This window comes from Eleutherodactylus coqui, chromosome 5 (assembly GCF_035609145.1).
Source record: "Eleutherodactylus coqui strain aEleCoq1 chromosome 5, aEleCoq1.hap1, whole genome shotgun sequence".
In the NCBI taxonomy this organism is placed as follows: domain Eukaryota; kingdom Metazoa; phylum Chordata; class Amphibia; order Anura; family Eleutherodactylidae; genus Eleutherodactylus; species Eleutherodactylus coqui.
In genome coordinates, this window is record NC_089841.1 from 14,378,890 (window position 1) to 14,394,716 (window position 15,827).

The following is a 15,827-nucleotide window of genomic DNA, read 5'->3' on the forward strand; positions in this document are numbered from 1 at the left end:
GCTTAATGCTGGGAACATTTTCATCTTTAATGTTAAATAAATTAATAGAGAAAAGGGGCTTATTAACATTGCAGTATCTACAAAAAGGTATTTCTTTGGGCAATACCAGTCCCAGAGAAGAAATAATACATGTTATAGACACTATTTACAAAATAGAAAAAGAAATTTTAACTAGGAAGATAAAAAAGCTTACACGCGATTATGAGGACTATCAATCTGAAACTTTTTTTTCCCACTGAATACAAAAATAAAAATAAAAACAAAAATAAAAATAGAAACACGAATAACAACAATAACAAAAACAAAAATAAAAATAATACCCTAACCCAACCAGGGTCTAGGACCACACCATTATCTTATCATAATAAGAGTGGCCACACTCTAGCTCCAAGGAAAAGAATATGGGCAGGTGAAACCATCACCTATACCAACTACAATAGGAATAAAGATAAATTTCATAATCCACCATCCCATCCACAGTCCAGTGTTCAGACACGTTTATCTACACGCCATACAGTACCAGAATATACATCATCTTATTCTGGAACAGAATGTAGACCTTTTCACCACACGAGAGAACATCATCCATGGGGGAATAGACAGGGATCTCTTGCACACAGAGAGAATCCTTCTTCACACCGGCCATATTTGCACCAAACCAGATACAGAACGGAGAACATAACACATTTACCTAGGAAGATAGATAACATTACACAAACTGACATCACATATCCTAGAACTCCCATTCGGATTTGTAATAGGGCACCAAGACCCATACACACTGGATCAGAACTCACAACGGCTCAGTTTTTAGATGAAAACATCAGTTCATTGATTGTAATAGATTCCACACAATGCAGCCCTAACCACAGACCACATACTCCAGAACCCAATACTAATTGTGAGAAAATATACACACCCAGAGTGACCCCTCAGGAATTCAACTTCTCCACTCCGGAATTGGAACCTCGATTAGTTGAAAATGCACTACTAAACACCACAATGGCGGATTCTCCGACAGATATACTAGATCTATGCATAACCAACACACAAACCCCAACAATTGTCTCTGCACCTAAGAACCCAAATCCCCGGGTTTTTTTAGAGACCCCCTCCCCTCTCTCTGGGCAAGTAAGGATCACCCGAACCCTACCCGTTACCTTGAGGAAAGAGAGTCCCCCAAAGGGAATACGATCCAAAATCACCCAATTCTACCCGCGGATCCAACAGAAAGAGAAAATAAATGCACCAAGAACGGTAGGAGGAAAAGAAGGGGAAAAAGAGGAGGGAAACATATCACAAAGACCAACAAGACCAAAAGAACGGAACATACTACAGAAGAGGATTTAATGGGTTTTGAAGAAGCAAAAACCTATGGTATATTCAACATATCCAATCATATGTTGAAAAGAAAGGAGGTGGAATTATTGTCCAACGGCCTTTCTTTTTGCCCTACCACGGGGTCTAAATTGTTCGATCTCTTTGTAGATTTAAATTCTTTTATCAAAAAACTTACCTTGAATAGATATTTTATCATCAAGGAAGGAGATAAAGAAATACAGAAATACAACAAAGCAATGACTACTGCAGTGGACGAGACACACAAAAATGATGTCTTTTGTCTATATGATCCAGTTCCCACGGATCTAAAACTTAAAACCAAATTTTATCCAACAGAAAGTAAAGGGGAATATATAGAGCTTTTTTACCACAATGTCCTTAAAGATCTGAGACATATGTGTGGAAATAGCTCTACAGAGAAATCCAACTTAACGAACACACAAAGAACCACTCTGAAGGCACTACAGCAAAAGAAGGATATTGTCATTAGGTCAGCGGACAAAGGGGGAGGGATAGTAATATTGGATTACCAACAGTACCATCAAGAATCCATGAAAATTCTAGATGATAAAACTTACTACCGCAAACTAACAAAAGATCCCACTAAAGAAATCCTAGAACAATTCCATAAATTAATGAAAGAAGCACTCTCTTCTAATAGTCTGACAGATATAGAATTCAAATACATCTGTGATATATCGTATGACAGCCCATACTTCTATCATATACCTAAAATCCATAAAAATATGTTTAACCCCCCCAGGACGCCCCATCATTGCTGGGATGGGCTCTATCACCAACAAATTATCTGAATATGTAGATGCACAGCTACAAAAATATGTAATAACCTTACCTTCATACGTAAAAGACTCAGGCCACATACTCGAGATCTTGGAAGAAATAAAGTGGGAACCAGACTACATCTGGTGTACCCTCGATATAGAGTCACTCTATTCCAATATTAATCATAATCAAGGAATAGAAGCAATAAAGACCATTCTCAATGAAGATCCCCTAATGCCAGACCAACAAAAAACTTTTTTAACAAGAGCAATTTTATTTATATTACAGAACAATTACTTTTTATATAAGACTACCTATTACATGCAAACGTTGGGGACCGCGATGGGGACGAAGTGTGCCCCATCCTTTGCGAATCTTTTTTTGGGGGTCTTCGAACGTACCAGATTCAAGGACCCACGCATCAGACTCTTCAAGAGATACATTGACGACATCCTGCTAATTTGGAAAGGGAAAAAAGAAGATCTCAAGGAATATATTACTATTCTCAACAAAAATCAATATAATCTAAAATTCGCTGGTCATATCAGCGAAAATAATGTAGTTTTTTTGGATCTAGAACTGTCCATAACAGAGGGTAATATAATCAATACTAAAACCCATTTCAAACGGGTAGATACAAATAGCTACCTCAGCTTTAAGAGTTGTCACTACAAAAAATGGAAAGTGAATGTGCCTTATGGCCAATATAAACGAGTAAGACGCAATTGCACTAATGACAGTGACTTTATCGAACAAGCTAAAATAATCACCGAGAGATTTTCAGAAAAAGGCTACCCCAAAGCAATTACAGATTGTGCCTTCAAAAAGGCATTGAGAGAACCAAGAGATGCATCGGTTAAAAGGATCACCGGAATAACAAAAAAGATAGAACCAGAAAAGAAATTTCAATCGGCTTTCATCACCAAATATAGTTCCCACTTCAGCTCCATCAAAAAAATACTATGGAAAAATTGGTCCATTTTAAGGGAAGACCCGTATTTGAGTAGAAATCTACCAAAAAACCCGATCTGCATATTCCGCAAAAACAGAACGCTAAAAAATATACTGGCACCTTCCCGTCCAGCAAAAGAAAAAGAAAAACAAGAAAAGAAAACGATTAAGCAAGAGAATGGCGTCTTTCGATGTGAAAAGAAAAAATGCAAGTGTTGCTCACATTTAACACACCAAACTAAGCAGATTATGGCCAATGGTAAAGAGCACATTGATATCAAACAACATCTAACATGTGGCACATCATACGTTATTTATCTTCTAGAATGTCCATGTAGGGCGAAATATGTAGGCCGCACAAGCAATTCCCTTAGAACAAGAATATCTCAACATAAGTGCAACATCAGAAAAGGTTATTTAAAGCACAGCGTATCTCGACATTTTTTTAAGGCACATAAGTGTGATCCGTCAGGACTAAGGGTAACCCCATTAGAATACATTTCCCACAAATCCATTTCAGATCTTCGAAACAAGGAAATGTTCTGGATTTTTAGACTTGATACACTGGTCCCAAAAGGCCTAAACGAGGTATTGGAGAAAATATAGGAAGAAAAAATATGGTAGAATATCACTTTATAAAAAAGATAAGAAAAGAACTTGACTGCATCCTGGAAAACTTTTATTGTATATAACAAAACCCTATATCTCGTTTGAACATATATTGCAGGGACATATAACTCATAAGATAATTTATGTATGGGTCTTCTATGAGATTTTATGACAATTTATGATAATTTATGATTCATGATTTATGATTCATGATACATTAGGTTTATGCCAGTAATGGTAATGATAATAAGTGCAAAATAGTTTTTATTCACATTTTCTGTGGTAAAAGGGAGTAGAACATGAAACATAATAATATTTGATTAATAGGAACAGTGTAACTGCACTGCATCCCTCCCCTCCCCCTCTTCCCCCCCCTTTCTCCCCCCCCCCCCCTTATTTTCATGTTTCACTCCCATCTCCTTTTTTACCTTTTATCTTTCACTTTTTATTATTTTTAAATTTGTATGTAATTTACTTCTGCACCTCATGATAGTGCCATATAGTCCACATGAACCATAGGGCAAGATTTGGCAGCCAATGTATCATGTAGGGATGTCACAGTGCAGACACATCAGAATACATACGGTCTGGAGGTCAGTTGCGATACCGGGGAACCACGGCGTTCCTCGTTGCCAAAGCAACGTACGTATGACGTAATGACGTCACTACGTGCCCCTCATATGGCTAGCTGCGATCCCGGGGAACCGCGGCGTTCCTCGTTACTAAGGCAACGCACGCATGACGTAATGACGTCATTACGCATCCCCCACATGACCGGGGCATTTACCGGCACGCTACTAATGGGATTTAGAAACAACTTAAGGTTTTAATAAGGGCTGGCTTCTCCACCAACCCGTTTCTATAACTAATTTTAATATTGATTTGTCATTCTCCAACTTCAGAACACTATATGTCTCTGAATGATGACGTTACCGTGCTGACGTGGTGACTCCGCCCACAGGATGGCGGGGGCCGTGAGCATTGCTGTGACTGCTAAATGTGAGTCATCTCTTTTAGACTATTTATAACACTGTAAATTGTATTTATGTATGCTTGAAAAAGACCCGTGAGTGGGTTGAAACGCGTTGCAATAAAACCTACACCTTTCAAGGTGTAGAATAATATACTTCATCCCGTGAAGCGCTATTTTGGATACACTTTTCTCTTTTGACTCCTCTATACAGCAGCACTTATCAAGCACCAGTCCTTTCGGTATTGGTTCTCCACATCTGCATGTCTTGTCACCACGCATTTCACAGGGGACCTGACAGCTGCATAACTAACCGGGGGCGGGGCTTAACACAGTGGCTGTCTGAACTGCTGTCGGAGCTGCCTGGGCCGTGGCTCTGTGGAAGGAGTGTGAAGCGCACTCTGCACCACTTTTCACTATACTGGCACTGGATTTGTCTCGAGGACGACCTCCCTGATACAGGGGCTTTATTTTCTGACCGACAGCATCCATTATGGTCCCCCAGTTACTATTACCATTTAACTGCACATCTCAGTCCTTCCTCTCACTTCCAAGAAGGCCCCAAACAGACAACCCATCACTCCAATTCTTTTTTTGAACCCGTCTGTCACTCTCTAGCTGGAAGTCAACTCACCGCCATGTTGCTGTGGGCATCTTTCTGGTCAGACATCTTTATCTGCCAGACATTTAATTTGTGTCAAGCAGGGAGGGAGACTTCTTGCTGGACTGCACTGGTGTCCACAGCCATATGTGGCGAGCACTCTCTTCCTCAAGCCCTTCTACACTTCTTGCCCCGCTTGCCACTATAGTAGGGCTTATCCTCCGCCAGGGCTTGATTTACCTCCATGTCGCATGCGCTGCTGTGACCAAACATAACAGCGGCTGGGGTCATATCCAAGGTCCTCACCATCTCTGATATCACTGGTGATGCAGCCGCGTCATTGAGGGGTCAGAGCTTCACAGTGACACCAACCCATAAAGTAAAAGGGAGTCATTCCACTCCCTTATAGATGCCCCATAGTAGTGCCAAGTGCAGTGCCTTATTAGAGGCAGTATTAGGTATCCCTTAAAGGCACAACTTGAGGCACCAGAGCTATAATGCAGAATGTGTAATAGTACCCACTACAGCACACTAGGACCCCCTAATGTCACCTGCCAACTGTCTTGTATGTGGAATAAATGACTCAGATTCAAGGCCCCGACTTCACATTTGACAGGGTAAAAGTGTCATCAGCTGCAGCATCTCTTTAATAGGGCGAGCCAAAATAACCCAGTCAGTCATAAAACAGAACCAGCTACCCAGAGGGGCCCCATAAAAGTTCCAGTCACAGACCCCATAACTGCATGGTATGCCAAAGCTTCCCCCTAGAGCCATCAGCAAGCCATCATGTCGGCCGCGTAGAGGGTTCAGAACAGCACAAGGCTCTTTCAACTAAACCACATAGTAACATTTGGATTTATTTGGGATCCACGGCGTAATCAATAGGAATGTTTGCACCATTCCTGATTAACGTTCAGAGATTGTGCGAACAATGGAAGAAATCACACAGAGACAGAATGTCAGTGTAGAAAGTCTTCCTGGACTGTGCCTTATTAGTAGGCATATAGCATTATGAATTAACTGCCCTTTATGGGCATGCCAGAAGCAATACGTGATTGTGAATCCAAGCATGGGATTGGGTAGTCCAATTAAGGTCTTTATACATCTGGTCCCGCGTGAGCTTCTGTCGTCATGGACGTCCGACATCATGTGGTTTTAGATGAAAAATGGCAACATCTTCGGTGTTCGATGGAGGGGCAGGGGCGGAGTGAGCAGCGCGTCGTCAAATGACGCCTGAAGGTTATGTGCAGGTAAAAAATGCGCCCTGAGGTTATGTCTGTGTATTTCTATCTAGCTGCATATTCTGATAATGGCTAGCAGAACAGGATGTGGCCGGCACATTCTATTCTGCTGGCTCAGGAGGTGAAATAGACATTTCACCTTGTATATATATAAATATATCCTCTACAAATCCCCCTTGAAACGGTCTGTTTCACTAACTGTTCCTGCGCTATTCCATAGTCCTCACCAGTGGACCCTCCTCAGCAACCCAGATCTAGGCAGGCCCTTCAAGCCAACCAAGGCAAGCTATCCAAGCCAACCATGGGTTCTTCACAGCCCTTGCGACTGGCCCACAGCTAGCTCGTTGGTTCCCCATAGTCACTGACTCAGAATCCCAAGGAGGGTGATCTGGACCTAAGACTGGAGTGTGTTGTAAATTGGAGTCAGACGCTTCAAGGGGGTGTGAGGCTTGTTCACAGTCTGAGGACACATTCAGCAGGTTCATGGTGGGAGCAGCACTGGTGGCAGTGGTTTCACAGGTTCTCTGGACACAGGGGATTATACAGCAAGTTACAACGATAAAGATAACTAATACACACAGCACAGCTATCCCTACTTGGGCCCTGATACCATTGGTCCTAGCTGGTCAGCAATTTCCTATAAGGCATCTCTGGTGTAATTTACAAATCTCTGTTGGTTATCATAGATATAGTTTAACCAATTTACGTTTTTCTAATAGTGATCCCTGGCTTTGTATTGATTTAGTACCCCCCTAGGCATCCCTATGGCATCTCTGTACACGTGGGGGTCAAAGCTACCTCCTGGGGTCTCGATTTCTCTTTTTGTTCGGTGTGGGGGTTTGTTCTCTGAGGCATCTGTATTGTCGGGTAGTCTGTGTAGGGGCATTAAGGCCTTCTGAAGGGCACATTCTCCAGTCCAGTCCCCTTCAAGTCTGGTGCGTATCTTCCCGTCACCACACACCCAATAGACATCTCCTAGGGACTGGACTTGTCCCCTTGCTTGGGTTCCATCCTTCCGGGAGGCGCAGTAAATGTCCGTGAAATTCCCTAGGAATCTACCATTGCCATAATTGACAAAGCAGGTGTAGTTTCCTGGGTATATCACAATCCCCTCCCCTGGGTACGGTACTTTAGTAATAATAGGGTACTCTTTTTTCCATCTTTCACAGCCTGTCCTATTGGTGGTGGGGTTAGTATAGAAGCTGAGTGTGAGGGATTATAAGAACCAAAGTACCTCCATCTTGTCTCTTCATATACACAGTTAATGGACAATACTAACATGATTTTAACTAACATTTACATGATGATTCAGCATAAAAGCTAAAAATATTAATCCTGATTATGAGCAATGTACATCTGGTATCTTGTGTTATCTTGTGCTGGACACTGGTTCCCGTAAGACTCAAGGACAGACAGTTTCTCTTCAGTTATTGTAAAATCTAAAAATATGTGGGAAATTCCAGATTGTCAAGAACGCACGTACACTGTTTTGCATAAAACGCCTTCATTTCTTTGAAATGGTATATAAGACTGAAGGTTCTGCAATAAATCAGAAATTTCTAGCATACAGCCTGTTGCTGTGTCGCATTGATTTTTCTCCAAGCCGGCTTGATACTCTAATTTGGCAATCAGTAACATATTGGAAGAAAACCCTTAGCTTTTTGCCGACGCTGAGAAAACAGTTCTCATGGTCCTCTGGGAGCTCAAGAGGGACAGTTCCCAGATGGGGCCTAGCACTGCCACAGACATAACAACCAGTCCGGTAGTGCTTGCCCGTGTTGTACTTCATCCATTCTAACCACAGGTTGCGGTCAGAATAACCAGTCTCTATGGCCATTGTGTCCAGAGGAGGTGGAGCCTTCGTGCAATGGGAGTCCTGGATCCAGGAGTTTCTCCCGTGTAGTTTCACTGGTAAGAACCGTCGTATTTGGGGTCAAAGGAGTGATTTCTAACAATTTTCTTCATATAGACCCAAACTCCGGGGAGCAGGTCATTGGTCCCCGTGTCAGTCTCTGGATCTGGAACGGAAAAAAAACCTCGAGAATATACATTAGGATTGCCTTGTGTCTGCGTCCTTCCAAGGTCCGGTTGCATCCGGATCCGAATCGACCACGTCCCCACATTGGGCGACAGCTATCATGGATTTATTTGGGATCCACGGGGTAATCAATAGGAATGTTTGCACCCTTTCTGATTCACGTTCAGATTGTGCGCACAATGAAAGAAGTTACACAGAGACAGACTGTCAGTGTAGAAAGTCCTCCTGGACTGTGCCTTATTAGTAGGCGTATAGCATCTTTTATAGCATTATGAGTTAACTGCCCTTTATGGGCATGCCAGAAGCAATACGTGATTGGGTTGGGAATCAAAGCATGGGATTGGGTAGTCTAATTAAGGTCCTCTTACATCTGGTCCTGCGTGAGCTTGTCATCATCATGTCGTTTCAGATTTAAAAAACGGCAACATCTTGGGTGTTCGATGGAGGGGGCAGGGGTGGAGTGAGCAGTGTGGCATCAATTGATGCCTGGGGTTATGTGCGGGTAAAAAATGTGCCCTGAGGTTATGTGCGTGTATTTCTATCAAGCTGCATATTCTGATGACGGTTAGCAGAACAGGATGTGGCCGGCACATTATATTCTGCTGGCTCAGGAGGTGAAACAGACATTTCACCTTGGAGTTCTCAAGCCGTGGAAGAAAGAAGAAAAGAAGATACTGACAGCACAAGTCAGAGACAAAAAGCTTGGACATTGACAAAAATTTGGACATTTATTTGCTAAGGACTTTACAGTTACAAGCCAGCAAGGAAGCTTGTGAGCAGCTGAGTGGAAGGTGTAATCTCTAACGCACAGATGTAGGATTCTCAAGAGGTCTACTAGATGTAGTGAGTCTAGAGTTTTCGTAAATGTACATATTGCTGCCCGAGAGATGGAGGACTTACCAGAATATGTATCTGTGATTGGGTCCAGCACCAAGTTAAGGTCTCCCCTAAGACGATCCACGAGCCTTCTGCGAAGTCAGCCAGGTTTCTCAGGAATCTGTTGCATCTGTAATCTGGTACTGGTTGGGGAGATACACATTAGCAAAAGTAAACATTTTGCCTGCCACTTCCAGCTTAAAGGGGTTGTCCCGCGGCAGCAAGTGGGTCTATAGACTTCTGTATGGCCATAATAATGCACTTTGTAATATACATTGTGCATTAATTATGAGCCATACAGAAGTTATAAAAAGTTTTTTACTTACCTGCTCCGTTGTTAGCGTCCTCGTTTCCATTGAGCCGACTAATTTTCGCCCTCCGATAGCCAAATTAGCCGCGCTTGCGCAGTCCGGGTCTTCTGCAGTCTTCTATGGGGCTCCGTGTAGCTCCGCCCCATCACGTGCCGATTCCAGCCAATCAGGAGGCTGGAATCAGCAATGGACCGCACAGAAGAGCTGCGGTCCACGGAGCAAGAGGATTCCGGCGGCCATCTTCACCGGTAAGTATTGAAGTCACCGGAGCGCGGGGATTAAGGTAAGCGCTCCGGTAAGCTTCCTTTAGGTCCCTGCATCGGGGTTGTCTCGCGCCAAACGGGGGGGGGTTGAAAAAAAAAAAAACCCGTTTCGGCGCGGGACAACCCCTTTAAGAAAAATAAATCTACCCGCAGGGTCTGTCATGGAATCAACAACCTGGTGCGGGAGGGATCTATGCAGGGCAATGGAGACTCCACCCGCTTTCCTCAAGGGGTCAGGCCCATGGAACCATGAAGGGTAGTGCTGAGAACTACCCATCGGCACACAGCCCTGCCTAAAGTGGCTCTCCTGGAGTAGAGCCACCATTACCTTCTTCCCATGTAGATGATAAACGAATTGTCTTCTTTTCTGGGGACTATTTAAGCCTTTGGTGTTAAATGTGCAGAAAGTTACATTCGCAATTTGTGCGTTACTGTCAGTAGTATGCGTATGGGCCTCCCATCTCCCCACGGGGATGGTTATAGGTAAACGGAGGGGTGGTATAGCACACACAAGGAAAGGAGAAGGTAGGGTGATACAACCTGGACACATAAAACAGAACAAAACCTTACGGACAAACGAGCTATGAGTGCCAAGGGAACTCCCGCTCACTGGTAAACTGCCCTGAGTTGGCAGTAAATGACAGTTGTACGCACTGTCTTCCCTAGATGGGAAGGTGGCAGCTTGGAGGAACTTCACCCCCTCCCGCATGCAGACCCGACCCTAACTTAAATTTCCAACTAGTGGAACTAATGAAACATGTTGCTGCCTGTGACCACTTTCAAACCAGACCCTGATTCGCTGACTCTGCTTAACTTGGAGCGAACAGTCCTAATTAAAGGAAAAGAAAGGCAAAAGGGAACAGAAAAAGGGACGCCTGTTGGGAGTTCAGTCTCTGGAATCGCTTCTGGATTCTCTTTTCTCGCTGCGTTGTGACGCTCTACGTTGACGTTGTGGCCTTCTTGTTACTGATTGCCAGGTGCTCGGGGGGGGGGGGGGGGGGGGGGAATCGTCAGGGAACATTAAGACGGCCAATCCAGAAGTTGTACAGATGGCAGCTTAAGGGACCCTAGAGACTTGGGAAGGTCTCCCAGGCCCCTGAAACTCGCAGACCTGCCATTTTTGGATGCATGTAGCTGCAACAGAAAGCCCCAGCAGTACGGGATTCCCCTTTCTTGGAGGAGCATCAGCTGGGCCCTGCGCAGAAGGAGGGTATGGTAGGAGAGGTCTGGCAGGATCATGATCTTCTCTCCCTTGAATGTTATGTCCTTCATGGCACAGGTTTTTTTTCAGAATTAGGTCCTTATCTTTGTAGAAGTGTATTCTGCAGACTACGTGTCAGGATCTGCTTGGATCAGATGGTTTGGGGCCCGGCCACCTGTGGATTCTGCCTATTTCTAAAGTTGTATATGATTTATATTAAAATAAAATAAATCCTAAAATCCTATAGCTCTCACACTGACCACAGAACCTAATAATAGTCTAAGGTCAAGGCTTACCTCCTCTACTCCCAGCACACTGAGCATAGAGCTTAATAAAAAGTCTGATGTCACAGCTGACCTACTCCCCTCCCTGCACACTGACCAGAGCCTAATAATAGTCTGATGTTACAGCTCAACTTCTTCCCTCTGTGCACACTTACCACAGAGCCTAATAGTCTGATTTCACAGTTCCCCTCCTCCCCGCATACTGACCACAGAGCCTAGTCTGATGTCATAGCTCACCTCCTCCCCTCTCTGCACATTGGCCACTAGGCGTAATACTAGTCTGACACTTCCTGTTCTGTAGAGGAAAAGTCTCAGCCATCATCTCATTATCATCACAGGCCAGAATTCACTGAGAGGTGACACCTATATACTGATAACACATAACCCACCATTCACAATAGGTGATGTCACAGCTCACCTCCTCCCTGCACAGGTCACAGGGCATAACCAAAACCCTTGCCTTCAGCGAAGGTGTCAGGGCAGTGGCTCCGCCTGCCATTTCTCTTTCCTTATACTTTTAATTTCTTGTCATATTTCAGGTCTCCTCATTACACGACGCTGCAGAATCTTCTGGAGTTGCAGTCACTTGAGCGCATGCTGATGGTGTTCTCTCCCTCAGATGACCCCTCGCTCTTTACCTTCCTCACCCTACAGAATACCTTAACCCTTTGCAATCCACTGTCTGACCTCTGAAGACATTATGATTTAAGGCTGTGCAGCTCCGATGTTGGAAAACATCCGTTGGGGTTCTCTTACTGTATTTTGCCAGCCTCTCTGCTGTCGGAGCCTATCCAATGTGTCACTTCATGCAGTACTGGCTTTAGCCAGCAGGGAGCGCCGTTGTCTAACGGAAGAAAAAGAGTAAGCCCCCTAAGAAAACCAGGATACAAATTGGATTGGAAAGGGTTAAAGCATAACAGAGCATTTTCAGTGTTCGCCATATCCTCAATTACTGCCTGTGTGTAAGACGGATGTAGCACTGGGGAAGGAGAAGGTGGCGGTAAGAATATGACACATTGGGCTTTCCCTCCTTGCAGGACACTGCTCTCCGAACTCCCGTCCGGCATCTGTTCGACACTGCGACCCTCCATGTGAGCAACCGTTTTTCCTTAATGTATGCAGGTAATCTAATTAGAAAGTAACACTACATAATCTGCTAAAGGCACTTTCTTTTGAAAGGAAGCAGCGCCTCCTAGTGGAAATTTATGATAGTAGACCTGAAATGTTAGCTGAACCAGCTATACCAGCCAGGCATCTCCTGGGTAGCGGGGCGGCTTCCTTTGAGAGACTGGTGCCCCGCATCTCACTTTCAAACGGCCTCAAGCATATTTACATATGGTCTCTGTGGAGTTCAGTAGAAAAAAAAAACGCACTTTCCACGGACAGAATACGGACTCCTATTGGTCACGTGGCTTAACACCACACGGACTGTGTGGGGAAAAAAAACACTCATCCCGTGCGCCACTCTGATCCAACGTACAGATGACACCCACCCATTAACACCACCAGTGATAGAAAAAAACAGCACAGAGATGCCATCCGGGCGCTGCCTGTTTTTCTTGAGATTATGAAAGCATGGATCTGTTTGGGGGGGTTTTCGTGGATATAAAATCTGATGTCACACGGAAATAATAAAACCGACACGCGGATCGCCTTTGTTTGAAAAAATGTCAGTTTCTTTGGTGACTCGATGCCAATTTGAGCCTATGGTAATCATTTGGCAACACCAATCCTGCATGCAAATTCGGACGTCAGAGTGTGCACTGGGGATCCTCCTCCCCTGACCTTTCCTCCGTGGTTCCGCAGGAGAGAAGGGAGGAAACGTTCCGGGCGCTCACACTTCTGGGTATGTGCACCCACAGCAGCACTGAGAAGAGGAGGAATGGCACTTAGACTACAAGGGATGAGGTAAGTGTATGGGTTTAGGGGGAGGAGGCCATTGTGGGGTCACTATCACTACGGAGACCGCTGTGGGATTGCAAAGGGTTAATGCAGAATAAATATGGTCTACAATAATAAATTAATATAACATACTGTAAAGAATAAATGAACTTTTAACATGTTATAGAACGTTACTGTGTGTTCTCTGTGCTGTTACATAGGACTGCAGGTGACATTATCTGTCCTCAGCATTATCACTGTGTTATCTGTGGTGTTACATAGGACTGCAGGTGACATCATTATCTGTCCTCAGCGTTATCACTGTGTTCTCTGTGGTGTTACATAGGACTGCAGGTGACATCATTATCTGTCCTCAGCGTTATCACTGTGTTCTCTGTGGTGTTACATAGGACTGCAGGTGACATCATTATCTGTCCTCAGCGTTATCACTGTTATCTGTGGTGTTACATAGGACTGCAGGTGACATCATTATCTGTCCTCAGCGTTATCACTGTGTTCTCTGTGCTGTTACATAGGACTGCAGGTGACATCATCATCTGTCCTCAGCGTTATCACTGTGTTATCTGTTACATTGGAGTACAATTTTACAGTATTGTACTAGTGTGTTACCCATCGCCGATGATGAGAATGGTGGGTTGCAGCAGCAGGAGGAGGAGGAGGAGGGGACGGCGAGCAGGAGATCACGTAGCTTCAGGAGCAAGATCCCGTGGGCCGGCACACGCCGTGTTATTCGAGGCAACCAATGTTACCAGAGACAAAATTTTGGCAAAAAAAACCCGGCCTCATTCGAAATCGGCCTTAGTAGACGTCAAAGCTAGTAGAGGTTTTACTGTATTGATTTCTTATTTTTTAAATGGCAAAACCCCCTTAATCATAACCTCTTAGATAGATGTAACGATGTCCTCATAACCCCGTGGGGGTCGGACCCACAGTGAACATGACGGTGATGTTTCCTCTCATGATTTTTATATGGTTTGCGCCCCCATACGAATGTGTTCGGATCTTCCCAGATATGCAGTTCTGGGGTTTCTAAGCGTCTTGCAAGGATGGGAATGCTTCCGCCTGATTCATGGCGATTCGGCGGGCTGTGCCACAGTGGAAGAGGAGGGGGGAGAAGAAGTTACTGGGGTGTGAAGGCTGTTGGTATTGCAGATGTTTCCTGCTCTGGTACATTACAAGTTCCCTGGGGGTTGGGGCAGTCTTCCTGAAGCCTGCTTCAAAGTCCCAAAGTCCCCCTTCAGCACTCAGTTTTCCTAGATGCTGAAATGCATTTAACCCTTCTATTTGCAAACTACACAGAAGTGTTGCTAAATCACGTGTGACTAAGCTCATACCTCACATACCTCCTCTACTTTTAGTTATTAGGAAATTAATTAGCACCAGTATTTGTGGTGGCAATGAGCCACACCGCTCGGCTACATGTGCGTCACACGCACACACAGTTCTGCTACATGTGCGTCTCACACACAGCTCTGCTAAATGCATGACACACACCACACACAGCTCTGCTACCTGCGCGCGTCACACACACGCACCGCGCATGCGGCCCTGCTACCTGCGCGCGTCACGTACCGTGCAAGGCCCTGCTACCTGCGCGCGACACGCACCGCTCCCGACCCTGCCACCTACGCGCGTCACACACACCGCGCCCGGCTCTGCCACGTGCACGTCACACACCGCGCCCGGCTCTGCCACGTGCACGTCACACACCGCGCCCGGCTCTGCCACGTGCACGTCAAACACACCCGGCTCTGCCACGTGCACGTCACACACGCACCCGGCTCTGCCACGTGCACGTCTCACACACACCGCTCTGCCACGTGCACGTACACGTCTCACACACCACACACCGCTCTGCTACGTCCACGTCTCACACACCGCTCTGCTACGTCCACATCTCACTAACCGCTCTGCTACGTCCACGTCACACACCGCTCTGCTACGTCCACGTCACACACCGCTCTGCTACGTCCACGTCACACACCGCTCTGCTACGTGCACGTCACACACCGCTCTGCTACGTCCACGTCACACACCGCTCTGCTACGTCCACGTCACACACCGCTCTGCTACGTCCACGTCACACACCGCTCTGCTACGTCCACGTCACACACCGCTCTGCTTCGTCCACGTCACACACACACACACCACACACAGCCCTGCTACGTCCACGTCACACACACACACACCACACACAGCCCTGCTACGTCCACGTCACACACACACACACACACACCACACACAGCCCTGCTACGTCCACGTCACACACACACACACCACACACAGCCCTGCTACGTCCACGTCACACACACACACACACCACACACAGCCCTGCTACGTCCACATCACACACACACCACACACAGCCCTGCTACGTCCACATCACACACACACACACACACACACCACACACAGCCCTGCTACGTCCACGTCACACACACACACACCACACACAG